The sequence below is a fragment of the Chroicocephalus ridibundus genome, chromosome 9, assembly GCF_963924245.1.
Source record: "Chroicocephalus ridibundus chromosome 9, bChrRid1.1, whole genome shotgun sequence".
Lineage (NCBI taxonomy): Eukaryota > Metazoa > Chordata > Aves > Charadriiformes > Laridae > Chroicocephalus > Chroicocephalus ridibundus.
The window spans coordinates 36,641,127-36,665,503 of NC_086292.1; the positions used below are offsets into that span (position 1 = coordinate 36,641,127).

At 45.6% G+C, this 24,377-nt stretch overlaps 1 protein-coding gene across 3 annotated transcripts in view; it reads right to left on the minus strand.

Moving 5' to 3' along the window:
* Nucleotides 1-22,354, minus strand: part of MAPK6 (mitogen-activated protein kinase 6) — a 32,070-nt gene extending 9,716 nt beyond the window's left edge. Inside the window, exon 1 of one of the 3 annotated variants that reach the window (XM_063345622.1) lies at nucleotides 22,154-22,354. The gene's annotated coding sequence lies outside the window, so the exon portion shown is untranslated. Of the gene's footprint in view, nucleotides 1-5,407; nucleotides 5,566-21,436; nucleotides 21,645-22,153 lie in introns of those variants that run through there. The other 2 variants (XM_063345621.1, XM_063345619.1) reach the window with 2 other exon arrangements.
* Nucleotides 22,355-24,377: the final 2,023 nt, after the last annotated feature.

Consider the following 24,377-nt stretch of genomic DNA (forward strand, 5'->3'; position numbering starts at 1 on the left):
AGATAACTGGGTACCATTCACACAAAAACGGTAAGGGCTGTGCACTCCCGGTATTTACTGACTTTGCAGAATATACAGCACACGTCCAATGTAGCTTATAAAGCTTAAATCCTTGTGATCTTGGATAAAGTTTACTAACATCTCAAATCATAATTTTGCCTCTATAGATTCACTACTACAGGAATCATTCCTACATATTATACAAAACATTATGACTTTATCAATTGCTTTAACACTTATCCAACCCAGATTACAAAGAAAAACTAAGTACATTTTACACAGTGATTGATATATTCTATAACCATTTCCCCTAACATATGGGCACTTTCAGACATTGTTTATTTTTTATTAATGTCTAATGAGTGCAACTACTATTTACGAAAACAAAAGTGGTAATTTTCTCAGTAAGTTTCCCTGTCTGCAGCAGCAGAATGCAGTCATAAAGAACACATGTTGCATTTTTGCACAACATCCTCATTTCTTTTAAAAGCTCAAAGATGCCACAAAAGAAGAGTCGAGGGTGTACCTTACGCAGTGTGGTAAGGTTTGGGCAATTCCATTACAAGTTATTTGTATGTTCTTCCCCAATAACTACAGGTCACACCAAACCACTAAATGTCATCTCTTAATTCTTAGATTAACACATTTCAGCTCTTCACCTACCTCTCTAAATAAATGTAAAGTTCTCCAAACTATCCCAACACTTTAGAATTAATTGTATGAGTGTTTTTCCCTTAAAACTCTGCTAGCACTGCAGTGGGACAGCCAGGACCAAGCAGAACAAGTCTCCCCACTCTTAACAGGGCAGCAAGAGCAGCTGACAAATTATTAGCGTACTCTAAATAAGGGCCTCAATTCACTAAAGTAATCAGAATTGCACGCAGAAAAAAAAAATACAAAGAAAAGCATACTGGCAAACCGAAACAAGACTGTTTCAACACATTTAAATATTATCATTCCTTAGGCTCAAGCCTGACAGCCACCAGGACACAGAGCCCCAATGCCCCGGCTCGCCCCCCTGCCACACACCACCTCCCTCCAGGAATTTGTACAGCCAGGTGATGAATACAGGAAAGGAGAAGGAAACATGTGCTACTATCCTTTGTGGGTTTTTCTTTTTAAATAAAGATCACCAAGCGTAGCACTTCTAAACTGAAGAGCGTTGAGCTGCCCTCCACTGATGTGGTATAGTACCCTGCCAGAAGGGCAATCTTCAGAGCTTTCCTTCCTCAGCACGTATAACTATTGCCTTGAGATTCCCTTCTTCACGGACTGACAAGAGTCCTACTTTTAGACAGTGTTTTACGAGGGTTATTATAACCTTCGTACAAACATAATGCAGTAACACTGTTACTTTTCCCAGAACTATCTTGAATTTATATCCGTATTCAGGCATCACCGTGAGGACCCTTATTGTAATCCCTATGAATTTACTTAAAAACAAATATAAAATTTATCCTAGGGTTAGGATAAATTAGGATAGCATCAATGACCATCCAACTCTTTGTTCACAATTATAAAAACCAGAAGTCTAGCCTCTTGATTTTTAACTTTTTTTTTTTTTCAAACCTAAAATTATTTTATCATTCACATGCACCACTTTCAGGCTCGCTCATTCTGAGCTGCTGCCTGTAGAAAAGTTTACGTCACCCCAGACCATTTTCCTTTCATTCCCCACCCCCCAAAAAAAACAGCGATGGAAATTTGTTTTTGTGGCTTATATTCACACTTTAAATTTCATGTTAACTCAAGGTCCAAGGCCTCTGTTCAAATACCCTACAATAAGCTGTATTTTATATCCTTGGGACCATCTAAACCCAGTTGTGTTCTTCCCCATGATTAGGCCTATTGTTTCACATTGCTGATGTCTTCAACATGTAGCCATACCAAATCAGTTTGCACCAGCTGGGTGACACATCTGGAACTTCTCTTTCAGCCAGTCCCATTAAACAGCACACGAACAGATTCGAGAAGATGCCCACCAGCAGCAAGGAGTAAGACCTGTCGACCTCTCCGCAGTAACTCAGATCTTGCCCCTTACCACCCCAACTAAAGGAAGGCACCACCAGCACTACAGCATGAGAGCAGTAACAACACTACTGCCTCAAGGAGAAAGGGAGTTACGGCCCGCTTGCTTACTGAAGTAGGAGTCCTAAAAATTTCATTCTGTATCCCTGAAATGACGCATTTTTAATAATCAGTTTATACGATATCCTTCCACTAGGTGACCACTAATTGCAACGTTTTCAGAAGGTATGTAATGATTTTCAGAACCAGAGTGATTTAGCTAAGAAAACAAATGGTGACAACACAAGCAACCCATTGCAGCCTTCAATTTGACCTGATCCTGCTACAAACCTCCTATGTAACTATGAGCAAATAACTTAATCCCAAAGCCACAAGCAGGAGTGGCCAGCTTTCATTCAAAGCAGGACCTAGTTCCCAGGAAGCAGCCTATCTACTCAGCAGATACAGTATCCCACGTGAATATGGTGAGGGCAATTAGACATCGCCCTAGCAAAAATGCCTCACTATTTAAGCAAATGAAATTAAGATTCAGTAATTGAGAGTGATCTTTCATTTACTGCCCCTGAAAATTCTACTTCAGAAACCTAGCAGATGACAATGCTGCAGCAGGTTCCCATATCCTTGTCTAAACAAAGAAATACGCTTCTAAACTAAGCCCATGCACTAACTACTTTCACATTAAAGACGTACTTCTCTCACTATGCCAGTTCGATCCCTCACCTAGCCCAGCCCCATTGCTGCCATCGCCCATCAGCTAGTCCCTCCAGCAGAGCTGCAGCCCCCCATGGAGCATCGCTTGAGCCAGGGCAGCGGCTGAACTCCTTTCCCCATCCGCGAGTTAATAGCAAACAGACATTTAAGACAAACAGCCCTGTGGACCAGAAGCAGATGGAGGGATGGGAAATAAGAAGTTAACCCCAAACTTTCTTTCACTCTAAGATAATAATTACTTAAAGGGTAATCAACTAGAGGAAATCAAGGCTTTTCTCAAGCCAAAATGAGCTCAAAGTAACAAATTTTCTTCCTTGCATTTCATAGTCGTTTTTAACTTTGGAAAATAATGAGATGGGTTTTTGAAAACACTAATACTTACAAAAAGTGACACCAACATCTGTTAAGTTTATAGATTTTCAATGAAAGTCATAACCATCAGTCCAATGGTCTGTGTTGAAAATCCACACTAAATAAACAAAAATGACAAATTCCTCTTCAGTTGTGTAACATGCTCTAGCCACTTAAAAAACAGGATGGACTGTAGTATAAAAAAAATGGGTGTTTATCACCCCAATTTGTGCTGAATAGTCTATTCACACAGGCACTGATGTTTTCATTTAGGCTGACTGTCACCTTTCCAAGACTACCGTGGTTTGGTTGTTTTTTTGGTTTTTTTTTTAAGTGGTACTTTTATTCCTTCCTCCCACAAAGTTTAAAGAGGGAAACACAAAGATACTAGTTTCTTAAGTGGTTTATAACTATGCTTTTAAAACAGATCAGTTCTCGGGCAAGGGCAACAGAAGTGACCCACAGAAGGGCTGTCATCTTTGAAATAATTCTACTGCTGGCAGACATCACCACACACCACCAGCTTCATGCATTATGCAAGCAGCCCCTTCGGTTCGTGCTCAACTTCTGCACGTGGATTTATCACAGTTTTCAGGAAACAGGATGTGCACTGAAACACAGTCAAGCATGACACATTTACTTTTTCAGAAACACAAATAAGACGGAAAGATACCGGTTAGTTTGATTATGCAGACCACATAATGATCAAATCGTTACTCACAAGAGAAAGACCAAGAATGACTAATGACATATTATACAACCTGCTAAGTACTATCCCTTTGACTATAAAAATACGGGGCACAGAAGTATTTTTTTTAGATCAGCCACGTTGCAGTCAGTAGGCAGAGTGAGTCATCGTCCAACTCACGAAACTGCCGCTTTTCTAAAGCCTCCTACTTGCTCCCCACACTGTTTAGGGAACTCTGTGCTGGCAGTCAGTGAATGTTACTATTAGTTTATAAATCTTCCGAAGGATCTGTAAAAGCACACAAAAATCCACTGCGTTTTTCTGTACCATAAACAAAAACGGTTCGGTTCTCCCTTTGGATAATTCAATGAAGACTCACCGCTGAAGAAGCCTACTACCAGCTAACCACAGCCTCCTGCAGCTCGGCAGATCCGCTACTGTCTGCTGCTCCACTGAACAGTTAACTAGTCAAGAGTGAATTAAAGACAACAACTGCACAACCAAGGGCTGCGCCCGAGCGAGAGGTCAAAATGAAAATTCCCATCTTAGCTTTACAGCACACATTACCAAATTTAAAGTCTACCTTTATTTTAAGGCACCGCTTTCCAGAATTTGTAACGGGGTTATAAACATATGATGCTATCACAACGTTGTTTTTATATACACACACACACATATATAAAAGACCAAGCTTGTTGGCAACAGTGCTTTTGTCAAGGTTTGCACGGGCCATATGACAACGCCTCAACCACCTACTCTTTTTCCAGGGCACAGTTACCTTGGCCATTGTCAGGCCAAGCCAAAATGGCACCGAATTAGCCAGAGAAAAAGAGGTATTTCACCGCGCCGAAGCCAGGCGCGTGCACCCTGCCCGCCCAGCCCGGGGGACCCGCTCCCCCTCACCTCCAGCAGCCCCTCTTCAGGCCGTTTCCACCGGCAGCTCCGAGCTGCCCACGAGCAGCATTAAGTCGCCGTTTCCACGGAAGGCGCCCGAGGCGCAGGGGGAGCCCGCGGCCGCCCCTGCCCGCGGGACCGAGCGGTGCCTGTCCCCGGGCCGGTGAGCGGCGCCCGCCCCCCACCACCGTCGCCCAATTCAGCAGCGAAACTTCCTCAGACTCCGGCAGCGTCCCAGTGAAGGACACCCTGCCTCCCCCCGCCCCTCCGGGGCGAGCCAGCCCCGCTCCTTCCCCACACACCCCTCTACGGACACCGGCGTCCCAGCCCCGCCATGCCCCCGGCCGCCGCAGCGCGGAGGAGCCCTACCTTCAAACGCCCTTCAGGGCGCGGAAGCTGCCCGCCGCCCCCCGCTCCGGCGGCAGAGGGGACCCGCGGGGCCCGGCGAGGCGCCGCCCGGGCCGCGGCCGTTGGAAGCGGCCCCCCCTCGCAGCCGCCCCCGCCCGCCCTCTCTCAGCACCCGCTCGCCCCCCTCAGCCCCAGGGCCGCCGCAGTGCGGAGGGGCCGGGCCCCGGCGGAGCGGACCGCAGAGGGCCGGGCCGGGGGGCGCCGCCGCCGCCGTCCGGCGGGAGGGAACAAAGCGCCTTTGTGCGGCGGGGCCGGGCCCGCGCTTGCGGCGGCCACAGACCCCCCGTCTCTTCCCTCACCCACCACCGGCCGCCCCCCCACACTCACGGGCCTTCCCAGGCTCATCGGGGTCTGCGCTGCTCACACGGCCAGGCCCCGCGGCCCCACCACCGGCTCCCACCCGGCGCCCGCCTGCCTCGCCGCAGTCGCCGCTGCCGCAGCCGCCGCCATGTAACCCGGCGCGGAGGGCAGGGAGGGGCGGCGCCGGCGGTGGGTCCGCCCCCCGCGGGGCGGGGCCCGGGGCGGCCGGCAGGGAAGGAGAGCGGGAGGGACGGACGGGCACCACCGGCAGGAGGGGACCCGAGCCGCGCTCGGCCTGGCACAGTGCGGGTCTCTGTGAGGAGAGGCCAAGGCCGCCCCCAAGGCTTGCCCGCGCCCTGGAGTGCGGAGGCGCAGCCGACCCCCTTCCCTCAGAGGGGCAGGCCGGGGGGGGCCCGCGGCAGGACGGGCGACCCCCTCGCCCAGCGGTCACCTCGGCGGCTGGCCTGAGGACAGGGGACACGGCGGCTCCCGGTTTCCCAGAAGGGTTGAGCAGTCTCAAAGTCAGACCCTTCAAGGCGTGGGCCGGGTGGAGCTGGGGGGGCTGCACCCTGCCACCGAAGTTGACGCGAACTCCAGGCCTACAGGTGCTGATCGTGGCCCTCGAGCGCTGCATTAATGCTCAAACTTCAGTTACACTTGCTGCTCCTCCTTCTATTTAACCTCTGCCACCTCCTGACATCTTCCCTCGAGTCAGGCTTCTGCGTTTGAAACCCACATTTCAAAAACTCATGACGCGAGCCATGGCGGTGCCTCGCTCAGCAAGGCCTAAGGCTCGGTTTCTCCAGCGTTTCCCTCGGCCACAACGTGGCACACAGAAAGAAACCCCGCAGGTGGAAAAGGGACCAGGAATGTGGGTTTTCTGCAGCTGTGGGGATGCGGGGAGGAGAGCCGGGCCATGTCTCTGTGCCCAGGTGACAAGCCCTGTGACAGCTGGCAGAGCAAGGGCAGAAGAGGAGCAGGACAGGAGGCCCGGGCTCAGGTGCCACCAGGCAAGCACCGCTGCTGTGGCTGTCAGCGTGCAGGGGTCCGAACCGGGGCAAGCGGTTGTGTGGGCCCGGTTCAACCATCCTGGCTTTAAACGTCCCTCATGGCAGAGAACATAAACAGGGTTGGAAGGCAGCAGGCAGGGACGACGGAGGGAGGCTTTCCTTCTCCAGAGGGGACGTTTTGGGTTAGATGTTGTGCAGCCTTAGTGTCACAGAGGACCTGAATGTTCTCCCCACAACCTTCTACAAACTACCTGCCATTGCTGTAGGCACCAGAAAGGATTTTTCTCTTGCTATTCCATCTCCCTTAACGGACATAGGCAGAGACAGTCAAAGTCTACTTTTCCCTGAAAATTGCAACTAATACAACAAAATAAAGCATAATAATCAAAATGTTAAATTTCCCCCCGTGAGACTTTTATACAGCAGTCTTAGTCAGGGGAGAGAGGCACAAAACCACAGGGCCTATAGATAACAGCAGTGCTTTACACTTCCACTAACAGTTTTGGTGCAACTCTCAAGAAAGGGTGCTGTTTCCCCTAGCTCCCTCATGTGCCTTTTCAGTGCAGGATGACTCATAGGAAGATAAACCAATTAATACTCATTTTTACTGATTAAACAGAGGTTATTTATAGTTAGTACTAGGATAGAAGTTACTCACGTTGCACAGGGCTCTACGCCTCATTCTGCTGCCATATGGACAGAAGCATCCAATTGACCCTTGCACTTTTAAATCACATAACTATTTTTTTTAATAAACAAGTCATACATCAACATCTGAGGAGCTCCCTACCCAGCTTCTCTAAAGTTATTGAGATAGCTTTTAAAAGCCCTTCAATTATGAAGCCAAGCGTTAATTGTTTTAAATTTAGTCAGATGCGTTGCTAACTCTGACATTGCCCCCACTGGCAGAAGAGGTGACCTGGGCATTTGATAATACAGCACTGTACTAATAGCACACACACACGGAAGTCGGTAACTAAAGTGACTTTTTGCATTACAATATTTGTTAATCTATAGGCAGCTAACTGCGCTGCCAGCAGTGGACGAAAGTCAGAAAAAAAGTCGCAGTTGTTCTGCCCCTCCAGCACAGCAGAATTGGAAGATGGCAGCGCTGGCTGCTCCAGAAGGCCTGTATTTAAATACAGTCTATAAAAAAAAAAAAATTGCAGGAGTGCATATTTGGAAGAGGTGATGTTAGGACGGCAACCAGAGCCAAGCCACAGAGGAGTATTTACTTGCATTAAAGGAAGAGATTTGGGACTCAAAAAAGGCAGGAGCAGCAATGGTTGTGAGTCTAAATCCAGAGCTATTTAGTTAATTAAAGAACCCTTCCACCCATACGAAGTATTTTCACTACCAGAAACAAAAAAGCAAGCTGATCCTAGGGTACTGCAATAAGAAAAACTTCATATTACAGCCTTGCGACAGCACCTGGAGAGCCCATGGCCATGCTGTGTCCACTGGGACGAGTTGCCAGTACCCCCACATCACCGTTTCACTCAGGTGGAGAAGTTGCCCATCCATGGAGTTTGCTCTGCAGTGGCCCAGACTGTTTGAAAAGTAATTTAGCAAACACAGGAGGCTTGCAGTTAAGTGGCAAGCTTCCTCGCCTGGGTAGCACATGCTTACTCATAAATCTCACACAGTCCAGATGTACCACCATTTTTCTGGATTCCTAATTAATAAATCAAGAGCTACTTTCTTTTTTTTTTTCCTTCTTTTTTTTTTTCCCCTCCATTTTTTTTTCAGCCATTCTAAGAGCATAGGTCTAACCCCTAAGTCTCTGGTAGGATCTAGTGAATTAAATCTTTCAATCTAGAGGGAAATCATGCAACAAGGAAGAGCAAGGTCCAGGAATGTTACTTGTCTTCAGCCTCACTATTTATAGAATTACAATGCATGTGAGAGAGCGTTGCTCAGAATTTAATTGTGTGTCACGTGGCAATTTATAGCTATGTAATCCAGCAAATAGCTAATCTAATTTCAGATTTTTATATCCTATTGATTAGGCTATTAATGACTGTGTCAAATTGCTTCCTATTCCCCACAAAAATGCAGTTACATAGCATGTAGATGATATGCTATATGATACCAACCCATTCTGAAACATTTGCAGATATTAACTGTCAGTAAAATGCAGGGTAAGAAAAGAACTGGACTTCGAAGGTCATAAGGCCCAGCAGTCAAAAAATAATTACAACTAAACAATGATTCATTTATTATATCCAAGTTCAAAAAGATCAAACAGTAAATTCCAACGTAATATTTCAGTCCTGTGCGTGAATTGTTACTTGTGGCATAAAAGGGAACGGAGTATTTTTAAGTGTCCACACCCATTATGATTGGCAAGGGAAGAAAGATTTGGAGACGGTTTGAAAAGGTTGCCCAAGGTGACTTGGCAGCTCCAGGCTTTTGTCTCAGTTTCAGCGCTTCGCTGGGCTTTTCTGGGGGAAATCTTTGTTTTCTGGTATTATGCAGCTCTCTGTAATGATTCCAGGTATTTTCAGAGGAGGCTGAACTCAAGCCTGTACCTCACATCAAGCAGCCTCCACCCCCGGTGAAGATTAAGGTATCTAAAGCAATACCTGGTTCTTGGCCTGTCCTGGGCAGCCGAATTTGCTAAGACACACAGGTGGAGACTTTGATGGCAGATGGTACCTGGGGCACCCGCTGGACTGCTCCTGCCGTGACTTACGTGTCCTTCCAGAGGAAGGGAAATACATCCTACGATACATTTCTAAGGACTGACCATGCTTCTTGCCAAAGTCTAGGATTCATTCTGCATGAGGATAGGGAGGAGTTTAGAGAGAAAATCCCACTTATTAAAAGGGGACGGTGAGAGGTTCAAGAAACACTCAGTTTCGGTGCCTCCTTGGCCTGTTCCTGGTTACCTGTGTTCTGCAGGGTGACCCGGGCCCTGAAGTACGATTTGGTTTTCCTGGTACAGCTCCCAAGAGTTTTTAATAGTTTGTTTGGGTCTCCTTTAACTGCTGCCTTCTCCAATTAACCTAGTTCTCTGCAGGTGTTAAGCAAAACCTTTACAAATCACTTTGCTCTTCCAGCTTACGGTTTTATAGTGCTGATGTTCAGCACAAACAGTCCAGATAAATTGGAGTTTCACTGACAACTCAACCACTCAGGTAGCTTCACTTCTTGGGCACCTCTTTTTCCTGGAAAAGGTCAGACTACACCTTTCCATACAGGTCATAGGGGTTTTTTTATTTGTTCTTTTTAACACAAACACATTTTCCTAATGAATGCTCTCTGGGTTTGCAGACTTTGAAGTTTTCCCAATAAATCTTAAAGAATACTTCATACCAGCATTATTAGCGGATAACCACACAGAAGTTGCCTTCTTAAAAGCTTTTAACAATTTTTTATGTCAAAATCCTTTTTTAGTTAAAATCTATTTGGCGGTAGCCAAAGCTACTTGGGCACGGACAGCGTGCTATCACCTTATTTCACTCAATTGGTGGAACAGACTTTGCTAGAGCAAGCTTTGTGCTGTCTACATTCTGTTCAGGAGAGAAGCTATGAGAATATTAGGGGACTTAGAAGAAAGGAAAAAAGGCAAACCCTAAGATCTTCATCCCTGTGTGAAACAATAGAAAGACTGGAAAAGAACAGACCATTAACAGAGACCAATTCAAACCAAAGGCAGCAAAGCACAAAGGGCAAATGAAGGTGGAAACAGAAAGTCACAGAAAATGTTCAACTTTGAGGTTAGAAATAAATGGATTCTGTGACATACTTTGGAAACTCTGTGAGTCTGCAGGAGAGAAAAGTCATTAAACACTTAAACCAGAACAAGTCATTCTTCCCCCTTGGTAGATCATCAGCAATCTAGGACACTTCAGCTAGCTGCATGCAGGCTCCCTGCTTAATATCACACGTTTTTATTAAGTCAGGCAATTCCTTAACCAACACTTAGCACAGGGACAGAGCAGCTGCCTAAGGCAGGAGTTGTCAAAGCCATGGCAATACTGGGAGAAGAGGAAAGCTTAGAAATCTTGCCTTGTAGCTGGATCATTACTGAAAGTGTCAGCTCTCTGCATGTGAAATTCACTTGTAGGGCCGGAGCTCTCCCAGATTTCTCAGCCTTTCATTAATTCCTCGTTAGTTAACCTTGCAGAGAGGTAGCTGTAAGTAGCTATCTCATGCACAGAACAGCAAACACGTAGAAAAATTTACCAAGGTAGGCAATTAAGGCAGTATGTGGTAGGTTTAATCACCTTTTAAAGGATGACTAGTACCAACATTTTCACACTGTGGTGCTCCGAGTGACCTGAGTTGCTTCTAACTTCCCGGCGTGGGACACAGGAGGAGTGCTGGAACCAGGCTGTAGATCCAGTCAGGGGGTGAATCTACAGCTGAAAAACATTCTACAGAAAGAGGAACAGGGCTGTTGTGACAAGGCAAAGCACAGGATGAAGCGGAAACAAGAAGCACCAAATGGTTCTGTCCCAGCACTGCAGGTACAAGAGAATTCTGTGTGTGACTGTTCTCCCCCGTTCAGACCTGCAGGAAGGCACGGCTCCCATCCCCACCTCCAAAATCTCCAGTGAAGCAGTGAGGAGAACACCGCTGCCCACTGAAGTGGCACCAGAGCAATTGCCTAAGACATCTCTGTGCTAGTTATTGCATCGGCTGTGGTGCTGCTAGAGCTGTAACGCAGCACATTACTGCATAGATGTTATTTGAATATCTGTAACACCTCGAGTACTCCCATGTGGAGCGATGCCCTGGAAGCAGGGTGGGGTGCTCTCGGCAAAAAATGCATTTGGTTTTGGATCCCTACTGGAAAATATGTCAGCTCTTGAGCAGAAGTTATAAAGGCCTGATGATGGATTTATGTAGAACAATGATACGTTTTTGTAGAAGTATCACATTTAACTGCAGAACTATGCAATATGTATAGTTCTGCAACAGTAGAACTGTTCGTGTTCATTCCTATAAAACAGCAAACCTTCCCACATGCAGCATTTTGACTGCTATTGCATTACAGAGATAAAGCCTCTGCTGTGCAATTGTAAATAGAGCTGGTGCTGCAGTGCTTGTCATGTACAGAGGAAAAAAATAATCAGACTAACATTCGCTAACATTTTCACCAACACCAGAATCCTCTTGAAATACATTTACAGGGGGCAAAGCTCAATACAAATACATGGGCATCAGCTGATACACTGCTTTAGCAGCCTGGGGCTATGCAACTTTTACATATTAAATAGCAACAAATGTTATCTACAAGCTTACAAGGGGAGAAGGGAGGTGCAGTGAGTTGAGACATTTCAAACACTTTCAGGTATTATTTTGCAATAAACCCCAGACGAACTGGTGCATGGCCAGGAGTGAATCTTTGTCAGCCATCAAGATGACGATCCGTTGCTGCCTCAAGAAACTTGGGGGTTGGGAAAGCAATACTAATTGCTCATAGTGGAAGAGTCTCAGACTTCTATTGCTACTTAGATTTGTGCCTTCACGAGTGGGACGTGGACTCCAACCCAGCCTAGGCCACTTGTGACACTGGGATACGTATGGTGGTTTGTGAAAACAGGATGAAACAAGCTGGACTGTGAGACGCATTAAGAAATTGTATCTTTGCGACTGCTCAGGCAGAGGCCATCCTCCATCCACTTTGCCCTGCACACAGTGGTCTCCAGCGTGCCCAAAGCTCACGGGCGCAGCTGTTCCACAAGCAAGCAGCACGCTGGATGGCTAACGATCAAGAGGCAAGAAGCACGGTGCCAGCAGGGTCAAGGCAGGCCGGTGGGAAGCCGATGTGAGTACTGTTGCTCGGGAGGCGTTTCTTCTGTAGCCAACAGGCTTTTTCTGCATTCCCAAAATAGCGCTTATCATAAAGAGCAGATTGACTGGGAAGCACGCTGCTTGTCTTAGGGCATCCTACTGTCCCTGCCAGACCCCTACCTCAGACAGTCTCCTGAAGCTAGAGAGATGGAAAACCTAAGAAATATCAGAAAAGTATAAACTTTTTATAGAACATCTACCATCGAATTATATGGCAAATATTCAGCATTGCAAAAGTTACCTCAAGTCACAGAATGAGAGCATGATAGGGGTTGGAAGGGACCTCTGGAGATCATCTCGTCCAACCCCCCCAAACTTTTGTTATATCTTTTGTCACTTTTAGTCACTTTTTTTATATCTTCAGACGTCAAAACCCAACCTTTTTATTTGGCTAAGAAATCAGTTTTGTAATGACCTCCTCTCCCTTAACACACTGTAACTTTTTCTCAGTACATGTTGCACCATCTATTTATAAAGATTTCCACTATATATATGGGACTATTCAATTCCCCATATTCCCCAACCCCATTATATCTTAGCTTTCATAACGATTTTCTAGGATGTTTCAGGTTTTCTCAACAGTTTTGAGACGCTTGCTGGGAAGGAATACATTTCCAAACTATTTGTTTTCTCATGAAAACTGGGTTTCGCCTGTGTGCCAGAATCAGCAGACATTTTATAAATAGCTTTGGACAGATGACAGGAAATGATGCAAGATCTCAGGCCACTCCACAGAGGGCAACTGTCTGAAGTGCTCAGGAAAGAGGGACTTGCACCATTGACTACTACACAGGGAAAAAAAAATGCACAGAAGGACCATTTACTACGGAGGGTATCAGGCTTATGAAACACAAGATCTCTATCTTCTTACAGCTCAAGCAAGAAGTCTGTTTGCTTGGAACCACACTACAATGAAAACCAGGAAAATTAAATTTTCCTTTGAAGAGAAAAGACTGACCAGAATTGTCTAAACTTGCTTTGTCTTTTACTCTTGAGTAGGAGCTTTCCCCTCCTAACACGCTATAAATGCCAACACACATATTGGAGATTCTCCAGACTCCGACTGGTGCCAAACACTGGGATCATCTTCTCACTCTGGCATTTCCCACCAGCTTCAGCAAAAGCTCTTCCAACTCAAACTGCTTTAAATGGGCTCCAATAATAGCTGCTTAGAGGTTAATCTGTGTCTATTCATCTGATCCTAAGAACTATCTGTTCTTCTTTGCAATAGTAATACACATCAACTCACTGTCTCATTTTGTTTCTATCAGCTTCCATGAAGATAAAGCACAGTAATTTAACCCCAAATAAATGCTTTATTTGGAACAGGGGCAAACTCTCAGCTCTCTTAAGTCCATGGCAAAACTCTGAACAGATTTAACTGCAACGTAGTGACTTCAACCTTCTCCCCCCGCTACCGAGTTGGCTCCTCTTCCAAACAGCAGCAAGCACCTCTCAGCCCACTCCTTACCACACTTTCACACCGCTGGTGCCTGAACAGCGTGCTCTACGTGGAAGACTACAACTATTAGTGAGAAATAGATAGCGTACCTCCCCAGCGGATGTGCTTTTGAGACATTCAGTCCAGCGAGTGATGCATGTAAGTCCTCTACGTTCCCACGTTGCAGTTAAGTCTCATGCAGGGCTCAAAGAGCTGGCCTCGAAGCAGCCACGGACCCGTCCGCTTTCTGCACTGGGTGCTAGAAGTGCGTGAGCATGTAAGCACACCGCTCCTCTGCAGAGGGGCATCACCATGACCGCCCCCACCGCTTCCTCCCACACACCCAGCAGCAGGGAGGCTAGCCTGAGACTTCTGCTGAGATTTTATTTGAACAGAGAATTGCACGTTTGATCCCTCTCACAACTATACCTACTTTCAGGAGTGGATGTTTTCTACCCATCGTTTGTAAGCTATCTGTTCCCATGACAGACAGAAGAGCCTAGAAGCGCTCCTACCTATGAAAGGAATAAATAATACATGACACATTTTTTGAGCTTTTGTACTGAGTAAGTGATTTTACCCATGATCTAAATTTCTGCTAGTCTAAAGAAGACCTTGATTTTTATTTTTATTAAAGACATTAAATCTGACTGAATCTTTGTTATTATGGATACGTAAGGTTTACTACCTCTATTAGAGGTACGACAGTGCTGAAACTGGGCCATCTCAAACTTTCTCAGTTAAAGGCTATGCAAACAGAAATGGAATTCGTCTGTCCATGGACACATTACAGGATATAAAAGCAAATCCACTTGTTAGTGGGTGTTCACACACTGCGTGTGTGCAGGAGAGAAGGGTACAGGTGAAGGTGGACAAGGCATCAGCCTTTGCAGAGCTTAGTGAGAACTCCAGTGCATGACATTCAACTGTCTTTAATGACCACAAGCATAAAAATCCCTAAAATTGTAATCCCAGACTTCATTCTTTTCTGCACTTGAAAAGAGATCTTGTATATTTTTTTTGCTTCTTGACCTCCGAGGAAATGTGCCTCACGTGCCTCCTTACTGCACCACTGGATAGCCTCCTCCACAGAGACACGCTCTTCTTGCACAGGGCTGACGCAGACTGCTTCTCAGAAATGCCTCCAGAGGATACCTCGGTTCTGAGGGATCACCGAGAAGCAGTCCTAAAACCAGAAAGTTATCTCGTATAGGTAAACATTTCAGTGTATAGTTATGCCTAGAGGTTCTTTAATGATCCGAATAGCAAGATTTACTTTGCAAGTGAGCTGGAATTAAGAAAGATAAAGAGGTAGAGAAACTTCCTGCTTTTTAGTGCATCAGCATTCTCTTATCTCCGGCATATCTCTAAACAGTTTTCAACTGCATTCAGTCAGAAACTGTTACATGAAAAGAGGTACCACATACTCCTAAAGCTATATTTCGTGACAGGGGAAAGGTATTCCTCCCTCATTCTTTGTGTGTTATGAAACACTGGAGAACTATTTAAGCCTCGGTTAGAATAAAATCAATTCCTGATAAGCCTATTTTAGTATACACAAAAAGTTGCTAACCATTATCTCAAGTTTCTTCTTATTGTTTAATCTGGACACTCCCACAACAAAAGCGATCAAGATGATTCAAAGAAGAGGAGTTTCAACCTTTGGACCAGCTCTAATTGCAATGCGTAGTTCTCATGATTGCTGCAATTCAACAGACTCCAACATGATATTAGAATCCATGACCTATTCCAGCATTGCCCTGGATGACAGCAAGAGCTGCCACGTGGTTCCTATCTGTAATCTGATGTCCCCAGTGGCTCACGGCACCACAAACCAGCTGAAAGACCTCCTTCTGTTCCCTTGCATCCATTATCACAGAAGTTAGGCACACAAATCCATTCGCTTGTGTACAGCGGTGGAAGACGATTTGTGACAAGGTCAGGCTGTGCTGTGGCAGATTTCATTTGGCCACCCAAAGCAATGAAGAATCAGGCTTCAGCCACCAGACAGCAGTGGGCAAACTCTTCCTGGTAGTCCGGGTCTTGAAATGGTGGCTCAGAGGGGAAAGAATGCAGCTCACAAACCTCTCAGCTTTTTCTTGGTGTTAACTTTTCCAGGACAGGCAGCCTCTCTAGCTACAGACTTTCTTGGAAGAGGTATATCCCAGAAATCAAGGGTGGACACGAGCCTCAGCCCTTGATTTCAGAGTCAAACCGTCCAGCCAGGGCTGGACTAGGAGTCTCCTTGCCACTGCCCAAACCATCCTGCTCCATGGCCAGCTCCAAAGAGGACTTAACACTCTCAAGCCTGTCTGTTAGAGATGCTGTCACAAAGACTTCACAAGACAGCGCAATATTCCTCAAAACCAAGGTGGTGGTTGTCCCCACAATCCAGAAAAGGTTTTGAGATGTCAGGTGTTTATTTTTTCCTGACAGACCACTCAAGCTGGTATTTTCACAGCTGCATGGGCTATCTAAATACTTCCTAGAAGTACACAGTAAAGTGAGATTATTATGGTTTGTGATAATACCCCTGTTGAAATAATTAAGGCAACTCATTTACTTGTAGTAAAAATGATTCAAGGACTACATGTACAGTTTGCGATCAAAGTACTACCCTGTACCCCGTGTTTATCATCCTAGGTCCAATTATATTTGTTAGTAAACAATACAAATGTAATCATTGCTAGGCGATGGTAAATCAGTGGCAAGGCTTGAACAGGCTGTTGTCAAGTAGGAAAACTTCAACCGAGAACCTGCGGTAACTGCCGAAATCAAGTGAAACAGCAGGGTAGTAATGGAAACTTTTGAACCTTTTCACACAGAGTTACAAGAAGATTTATCTTCCTGATTGCTCTAATGTTTCAGATAGCAGGAGAACATGGGAATATGGGACTTAATGTCAGCTAGCAAACTTCTCTGACCTTTGAAGGGAACTCCATGTGACATGACAATCACAGTAATCAGAACAAGCTCTATCTGCTCTGATACAGCTTTACTGCATGAGCAGATACTCCCTTTTCTCCTCACAAGTGCTCAGTGCTCTGCTTCCTTCGTTGCACAAGACAGATAGTGCTCACCTGATTACCAGTAATTGGGTACCAAGAAAAAATAAAGTCAGTGAACTGCCCTATGTGTTATTCATCACATATTGTCCCAGTGAGGGGACACTTACTGGGTGAGGGGACAATGAGGACAGAACCACCAGGGGTTAAGGGCTCTGCAAATACGTATTAAATTAATTTCTACAATCTGCAAGAATGTCAGGATATTATCATTTCCACTTTCATGAACTGAGTCACAAAGATCAAGGTCACAGTAGCCCTTAATACACAATTTAAGATTGCTAGAACTGATTTTTGCGAGGGATTGGTAGTTTATTCCACTGTTCAACTTTTCAACCCACTTTCCAAAGTGATTGGTACTTCTTGCACCAAATGCAGATCCCCAAAGCTCTGAATTCTCAGTTCTTGCCAGTTATTCTAGGCTTTGTCCAGGCAGTTCCGATTTTCCCCAGCACCAGAAGCCCCTGTGCAGCTGTGTTTGCACACCCTCCACACCAGCCTCTCCGCTCCCTCTCAGCTGCTCATCCCATTTCTCCAAATCTCCTCCCACTTCACAGGTTCTATTTTCTTTCCTCCTTTCCAATTCAAATCTTATTTTTACAAGCTTTCTCTCCCAGCCTACTCCTTAGAAATTTCCCACCTGTTCAGTCCTTGTTTCTTCCACATGTGAGTGGAGTAGCTACCTCCAGCTTCCTACCTGGAGCCAAGGGGAGCCACTAAAAGCAGTGCATGGGAGGAATAGTCCACTTGTATTCAATCACTGTGCCCAAACCCAACACAGCTGGCAGCAGCCCGTGGATGCAGTCACAGGAAAATTTCTGTTCAGAAGTTGACTGGGCTGGAGCACACCCAGGACTGACAGACTGCGTGGGAATTTATCTGCTACCACATCTATTCAGGCTGCAAAACCTGAGGTCTCCAGTTCATAGGTATCAAGAGATTTTCCACAAAGATAAAACATGCATCTTAGATTCTGGATGCCTCTTCTGGAGCAGGCAAGGGCATTTTAAAAACTTTTTTTTTTTTTGCCTGTTTCTAAGCAGGGCAAAATCAATGATCTCCTCCACCCCAGTTCTTGTAAAATGACAAAATATTTGAGCTAAATGTTCCAGCAAAGTTCAGATTTGGAAATATACCTGGCACAAAAATGTTTCCATCCAAAGAACTAGCTGTCAGCAAAGTCATGGTCTATCGAAATGGAGGCAAACAGTGAGACCAAGGCAATCCCAACACGAGAGCTCCCCAGCCTTGCCCGAGCCACCAAGGGGCTACAAGTGCCACATCCTGCTTTGCTGTGCCACCGCTCCCTGCAGGTGCAGCCTCCCTCCATCACCGCTCCTCTGCCTGGGCAAAGGGACAGTCACATTCACACCCTCTCCTCCCCCAGCAGAAGGTACCCAGAAAGCTACTGTGGGCTGCTGTGCCTCTCCAGACAGCCTTCCCCGACACCTCTGGGGCTCATAAGCTGCTATCTGTGTCGGGGAAAGTGGTGGTACACAGGCCTTCCTACACAGGAACACATTAGGGAGGAAAAAAAAGGTGGACAGAGAGTTTCTGAGAAGGATATGGCCCCTTCAGTGTCCTCCCTGTGGGTCGGTGAGAGGTTGCTGAGGGGCACAGCGCAGCCCCCCAGGGGCACTGGGCACTCGCCGCTGGGATGCGGAGGGCCCTACTCAAGCTTCTCTTCTCCTTCGCAAAGGTATTTTGGGAAAAGGCCCTCAGCAGCAGAAAGCAGGTGGATGTAAGAAAATACCCCACTCTCCAGGACAAACTTTCTTCCTATTATTTAGCTCCAGTGCGCAGTCACACAGAACCTCTCCTACCACGCAGACCCTGCTGCTTCCCCTGCCCGTCTGTGCCCTCACTGCTGCTGCCGTCAGTGGGGCTGCCGGGCAGCCGGCCTCGAGGCAGGCAGGAGACCTGGGGTTACAGGCACAGACCCCAGGAATCAGGGGAACGCAACAGTGAAGGATGAGAAGAGATAAATGTTTAAATAATCTCTATCGTCAGCTTCTCTGTAATCTCAGCTTCTGGCTGGTTGGAGGGACGGACAGAAAGCATGTGTTACTGCGCAGGGGATGGGGAGCAACAATGGCAGGCAACATTAGCCTGATGTTCTGATGGTTACAGAGGCTGCAATTTCTTTTTATTTCCACAATACCCTATGTGAAAAGCACTTCAAGACCTTCCCCACCCCCCAGATCCTATTATGAAAAGCTGGATCTCAGAAAGCTGTTTTCCAACATGTCAAATTCAGGTTTTGTGGCTCTGTTTGACAGTTGTATGAAGACAGCATTTGCTCCCAACTGAGCATAAGCAACCAGGTCACCGAACACCAGGAGTGCACGACTCAGTGCCCCGATGCCCTGCCTGGGTTAGATGCGCTTCTCGGAGCCCCCATCTCCAGCCTTAGCTGAGCCTGTCCCACCCCCCTGGGCATTCAGCGGCAGGCAGGTTGGTTCCCAGGACCTTTACCGAGCTATGGTCAGGAGCAGACGACCTCAAAAAGGGACAGCTCAGTCCCACCGCTCCTGCTTGCCTGGGTTGATGCCGCAGCACATCAGCAAGCCCACCCCCTCCCACAGGGCTGGCCCCACGCTGGCCCCTGGGCACCCGCGGCTGTGGGGTGACTGTCTCACCTGCAGCAGGTACACAAACTGCCCGGGGACTTTCAGCATAACGCTGGCAGCAGGCAGAGTTGAGGAAATACATCCCCAAATCTGCCCTTGTGTGCTTTAAAACAAACCTTTATTTACAGTGCCCGCGGTGGCAAAAAATAGCCTGAGTCCCCAGTCTACCTTCAGTGATATTTTTCCATGTGCAGAGCTGGAGCTCGGGGGCTCCTCTCCCTCTGCAGAGCAAACACAGCATTTGCAGGAATAAAGCTGTGCTTATATAAGCTTCCGAGAATGCCAAGTTGAACGTCTGACGGAGGAAAAACTTCTGGTAAAACCCTATTTTTTGTCTTTTCGAGAGATCTAATCTATCTTCTGTGCATTCCTGACCTTCAGAAAGTATTTTCATCTCACACGTTAAGTATAACAATCCTCTTAACAAGGGAACATTTTGTTAGAGCTTTAAATTGGGTTACGTAAATTATTTGTAATTCTGACAGCAGGTTTCTCTTCCGTCCACGAGGACAGTTGTTATGAGATTGCTACAAGGTTCATTTGCAATCACTGCAGATAACCATCTGAAGGGACTGTTTGAAATGAGATTGTATCTGGGGGATATGCTACAAGTTTATCAAGGCTTTTTATAAAAGCAGCATTTTTTGCCAAATAATTTGCAACACAGTAACCTGCACGAGAATTAAAAAATCCCTGATGTGAATGGTAAATTGAGAAAAAACATAATTTCCAACTCCCACACGCTTTAGGAGGAAGAGAACACAGAGGGGAAAAAAACCCAACACATATATATATATGTATATAGGTGATACCAAGCATGTCTCAATCCATGAGTTTACTCTTGCTGCCTACAGTGGGAATTGCAAACAGTCAGGATCGGGCTCTTTGTTTCCACTAAGCACTTGTTCAGAAAAAAAGCAGAGTGGAAAAATGATTCAAGAAGTAACAGCGCTATTTTCAGCATTACATCAGAGCAGCCAACGACTTAGAAACACATTTTGCTCTTTCACTCTTTCTTCTCCCCAACCCCTACCCAGGCATGGGGTTAGACACTGGTTTTAAAACGGAAGAGTTCTCAGGCAGTGGAAGCCTCCTGCCTCCCTTTCCCTCATCGCTGGTAAGGCTGATTGGGAAAAAAGTTTCTACCGATTTCTTCAGGTGTGGGAAAAGAAGGGCATCATTTATAAATTGGGATTAATTTTTCAGGTTCCCCATTATATTTATGAGCTATTTAAAACAACCCAACAAAGCAATAAGCCAATATTTTATTCAAATGGAAAGCATTTTGTTTGACTTTAAGAACACTGATTTACTACAAAAAAAATTTCAAATGAAAAATTTCAAATCCGAATACGGATATTTCATTTTAAAATCTTTCTCAGAGCACTTCAGATTTTTTTCCCCCTCAGTAACAAGAGCAGTGAGTTAAGTTTCGTCCAATGAAGCAATGAACAATTGAGCAAACCCAGCAAACCTGATTTCTACACACTCCTGCTGGCATTAAGTTCTCCACAACAGTGGTCCAGAAACCAACAAAGCCAGCCACCCCTTCTGCAGCATGAAAGTACTCCAAGGGGGGCCATTTTCAAGGTTTGTAAACCACATGCACAAACACAAGACCCATGCAAAAGGTGCTCAGCAGAGGAGGACCTTTACCCACAAAACTTAGTATCTACTAACATTTCCAAATCTGCCCGAGAATGCTTTATATCTGGTATTTCCAGTCCTATTGAGCTAACTCCTGGTGTTTTATCTTTCCTTTGTATTCCCTCCCCTTCTTTGTTCGATGCCAAATATTTATTTTCAGCAGTCTATACAGAATTGTCTCACGATTTTATTAGCAGTCTCTCTTCTAATACTTCATCTACAGAGATGCAGTGCATTAGTACTTTTAGGTACAATGTTAGCTATTCCTCTGAATTATCTAGAGACACTAGCTGACTAATACGTAATGCTTTTATTTATATAAAAGACAATATATTATTATTTTGGTAATTCTCAAAGGGAGAAATTTTCTTAAGTGTTAGTTAGAAGGATTGATCTTTATCCTTTATACTTCTTTCCATCTAAACAAACAGGAGAATACACACAGACATTTAACTTACCATTACTGAAGCTATCTTTTGACTTCCTCAGTATCATTAATATTTAAGCAGAAAGAACAGAACAAACAATTATCCTAATGACACCACACCAGAACTAACAAAGTAATTTTTAAAAAGTCATCCAGAAGAAGTGAGAAGGTCGACCAGAAAATGCGAGTCAGGAATAGCTGTGCTCCGATGAGGAGGGGAAGGTTATGTTGCTGTGATATGAGTAGTGCACAGCTGTTACTCTAGTAATAATTCATCATATTAATATTTAAATGAGAGGAGGAGGAGGGCACGAGATTGTGTGTGACTCAACAGTCCCTCCCTGTCCTTAAGCAGAAAAATAGGCCACCAATACAGAAAGAGCATTAGGAGCTATGGAGTGGGAAGGTTTGTTTTTATTACCTCATGAATAAAAGTGGGCAAACTGGTCCCCGAAGAAGTCTAGAAATTATCCTGGTTTACTACTGAAAGTTAAATTCTGTTTCCAATCTCAGTAGCAGGCATAACCTAATGAATAAGTTGATCCAGCAACCAGTGCTGTAGGACTGTACGCGATGTTTCTTGGATTTCAGTATATTTCCAGCACGATTCTACGCTTCCTGCAAAGGGCAGCCTGCGGGATCCTCGCCTGGCAGTTCCTTGCAAGGAATTGCTGAGTTGCTGCTGTACTTTGCCATTTCTATACAGACTCGTTGATAAAAACCGTTTCTTTAATCAGGGCTTACTTACCTCCAGGCTTGTTCCATCATCTTGGTCCATCGGGGTCTCTGGCATGGGCAGGCTCGGGAGACCTGGGGCACCTGAGGAGGAGCAGGAGCTACTCCAGGCAGGAGGAGGTGTTGCGAGGAGCAGAGCCTGAGCCCCAGGGAACCTGGAGGAGCTTCAGGAGGTAGCGCAGCAACACCCAGCAACAGCAGGCTCAGCACAAGGTGGAGGGCTGGAGGAAACAGCTGATGCAGGCATAACCCAGACAGATGTGGGTGGCATCCCTGGCAGGAGAGGCAGCCTGACCACGCTTGATTGCATATAGGATTGCACAACTTTATCCAACAATTCAATATAAACACACCTCTCACATGCTAGTTTTTGGGGGGTTGGGTTTTTCTTTTTAATTCTGTTCAACTCTTCCTTGTTAGCAGAGAGAAGGTTACTATGACACCCCTGGCTGAGCATCGCCTTGTTGGCTATATAACTCTATAAAGGTAATAAGCAACCATTTAACCAGAAATACAGACACTGACTCCAGAAATGGCCATGAGGCTAAATACCAAATAGTTTGTAACAGAACAAATCCACAGAGGAGCATTCAGCTTAGCACTTGGCATGAAAATACAAGGTACACAACATACAGCCGTTAAGAGATGCCAAACTCATGCAGCAACATCAGTTCGTAGCACACCAAGGCAAATTCTTCATCAGAAATTTTATTTTTTTTCCTATTCAAGCAGAGACACTCCCCCCCTTCTTTCATTTCATTAGCCTAATCCTTCAAGATCAAGTTTGCAAACAGCCTGAGTTAATGTTGATATTATTTTTAGCTGACCGATACGGAGGTTTTATTTGCTGCATCCTGTACAACAGGATTTGTGTTATTAATACATTGCAGAGAACACCACTTGTCAGATCTTCTCTATCTATGTTGTCAGTGTCCCAGTAGAGTGACCATTTAAATCTGGTCTTCATAACTTGCCACAAAGATTTGTACATAAAGCAAAATCAGACTCCTGGGCACGCTGGAGGAATGGGGAGTATTGATCTAGACTGCTCACAAGAGTAGATGACAAGGGTCTGCAAGAAGATACTCTCTTTGATTTAGTAATTACACTAACGCAGGAGAGGTTGGGCTTGTCCTCCTTGGATTTTGGGAGTGCTGGAAGAACAGACCTGCCACACTGGCTTTAATCCCTGGCAGAGCACTCCCTCCAGCTTCACCACCGCTGCTGCCTCATGGGCAGGACAGATACATGAGGCTGGAATTAGCCACCTACCCGCTTAGCGCTCCCAGCTGGGACTCGCATGTCCCCAGTCACATGCAGAGGCAGAAACCATCCTCCAATTCCTTGAGCTTCTGTGTCAGCCTCTAGTGACAGCTCCAGCCCCAACAAGGATCATCTGATTACCGTGGGGTTGAAGACTATTTGCACTCACGAAGTTGCACCCTCACTAGTATCTCAGCAATCGGAGGGCTCAGTCTTCAACCACCTTGGATGCTGAGTTGTGTCATTGGCCACAGAAGAGTTGAGGAAAAACGCTGGAATAAGCAGAAGAGTCCCTAAAGCAGCAAACCTCTCTTTCTAAGTGAAGGGGTTGGGTCTGGTCCACTGGAATGCAAAATATCTGCTGCTCTCTATACAAGTAGTACCAAACATGATTTAAGATAAGTCAAACTCACTCCCTTCCTCCTTATACATCCTCCTCCACACTATATACACACACACTATTTCAGAACCAAAATCCTCCTTCTGCAAGCCGTTGTCCAGATTTCAAAGCATTCACGTACAATTGCTAAAATAACCTGCAGAGCAGCCGCCAGTTTTTCCCATTGATCTTCAGTAGCCTGAAAAGTTTAGCAAGCCCAAGAGGTCTCATTACTCTTCCCTTCCTCCTTTTAGTCTGCAATTTAAAAAGCAAAGGCATGAAGCATAGTAATAGACATTAAGAAGGAGAAAAAGCTAATGTATAATTTTAAATTAGAAGAAAAACTGCAGACAAAGGTTAAAAAGTCATTGCAACCACTGAACTGTTAATTGAAGGTGAATGTGTGATAGAAGATAAACATTTTCAGGTACGGATTTGGTCAGCTGACAGATTTAATAGCTTCCATAAAATACCACACTGCAACAGCTTTTATACCGTCTTTATGGGCAATCATCAATTTCCAGCTGGGCTTCGTGGCAACCGGATCAACGTACAAAGTTTGAGGAGGCCCAGAAGCCCAGGCTCAGATTTGGTT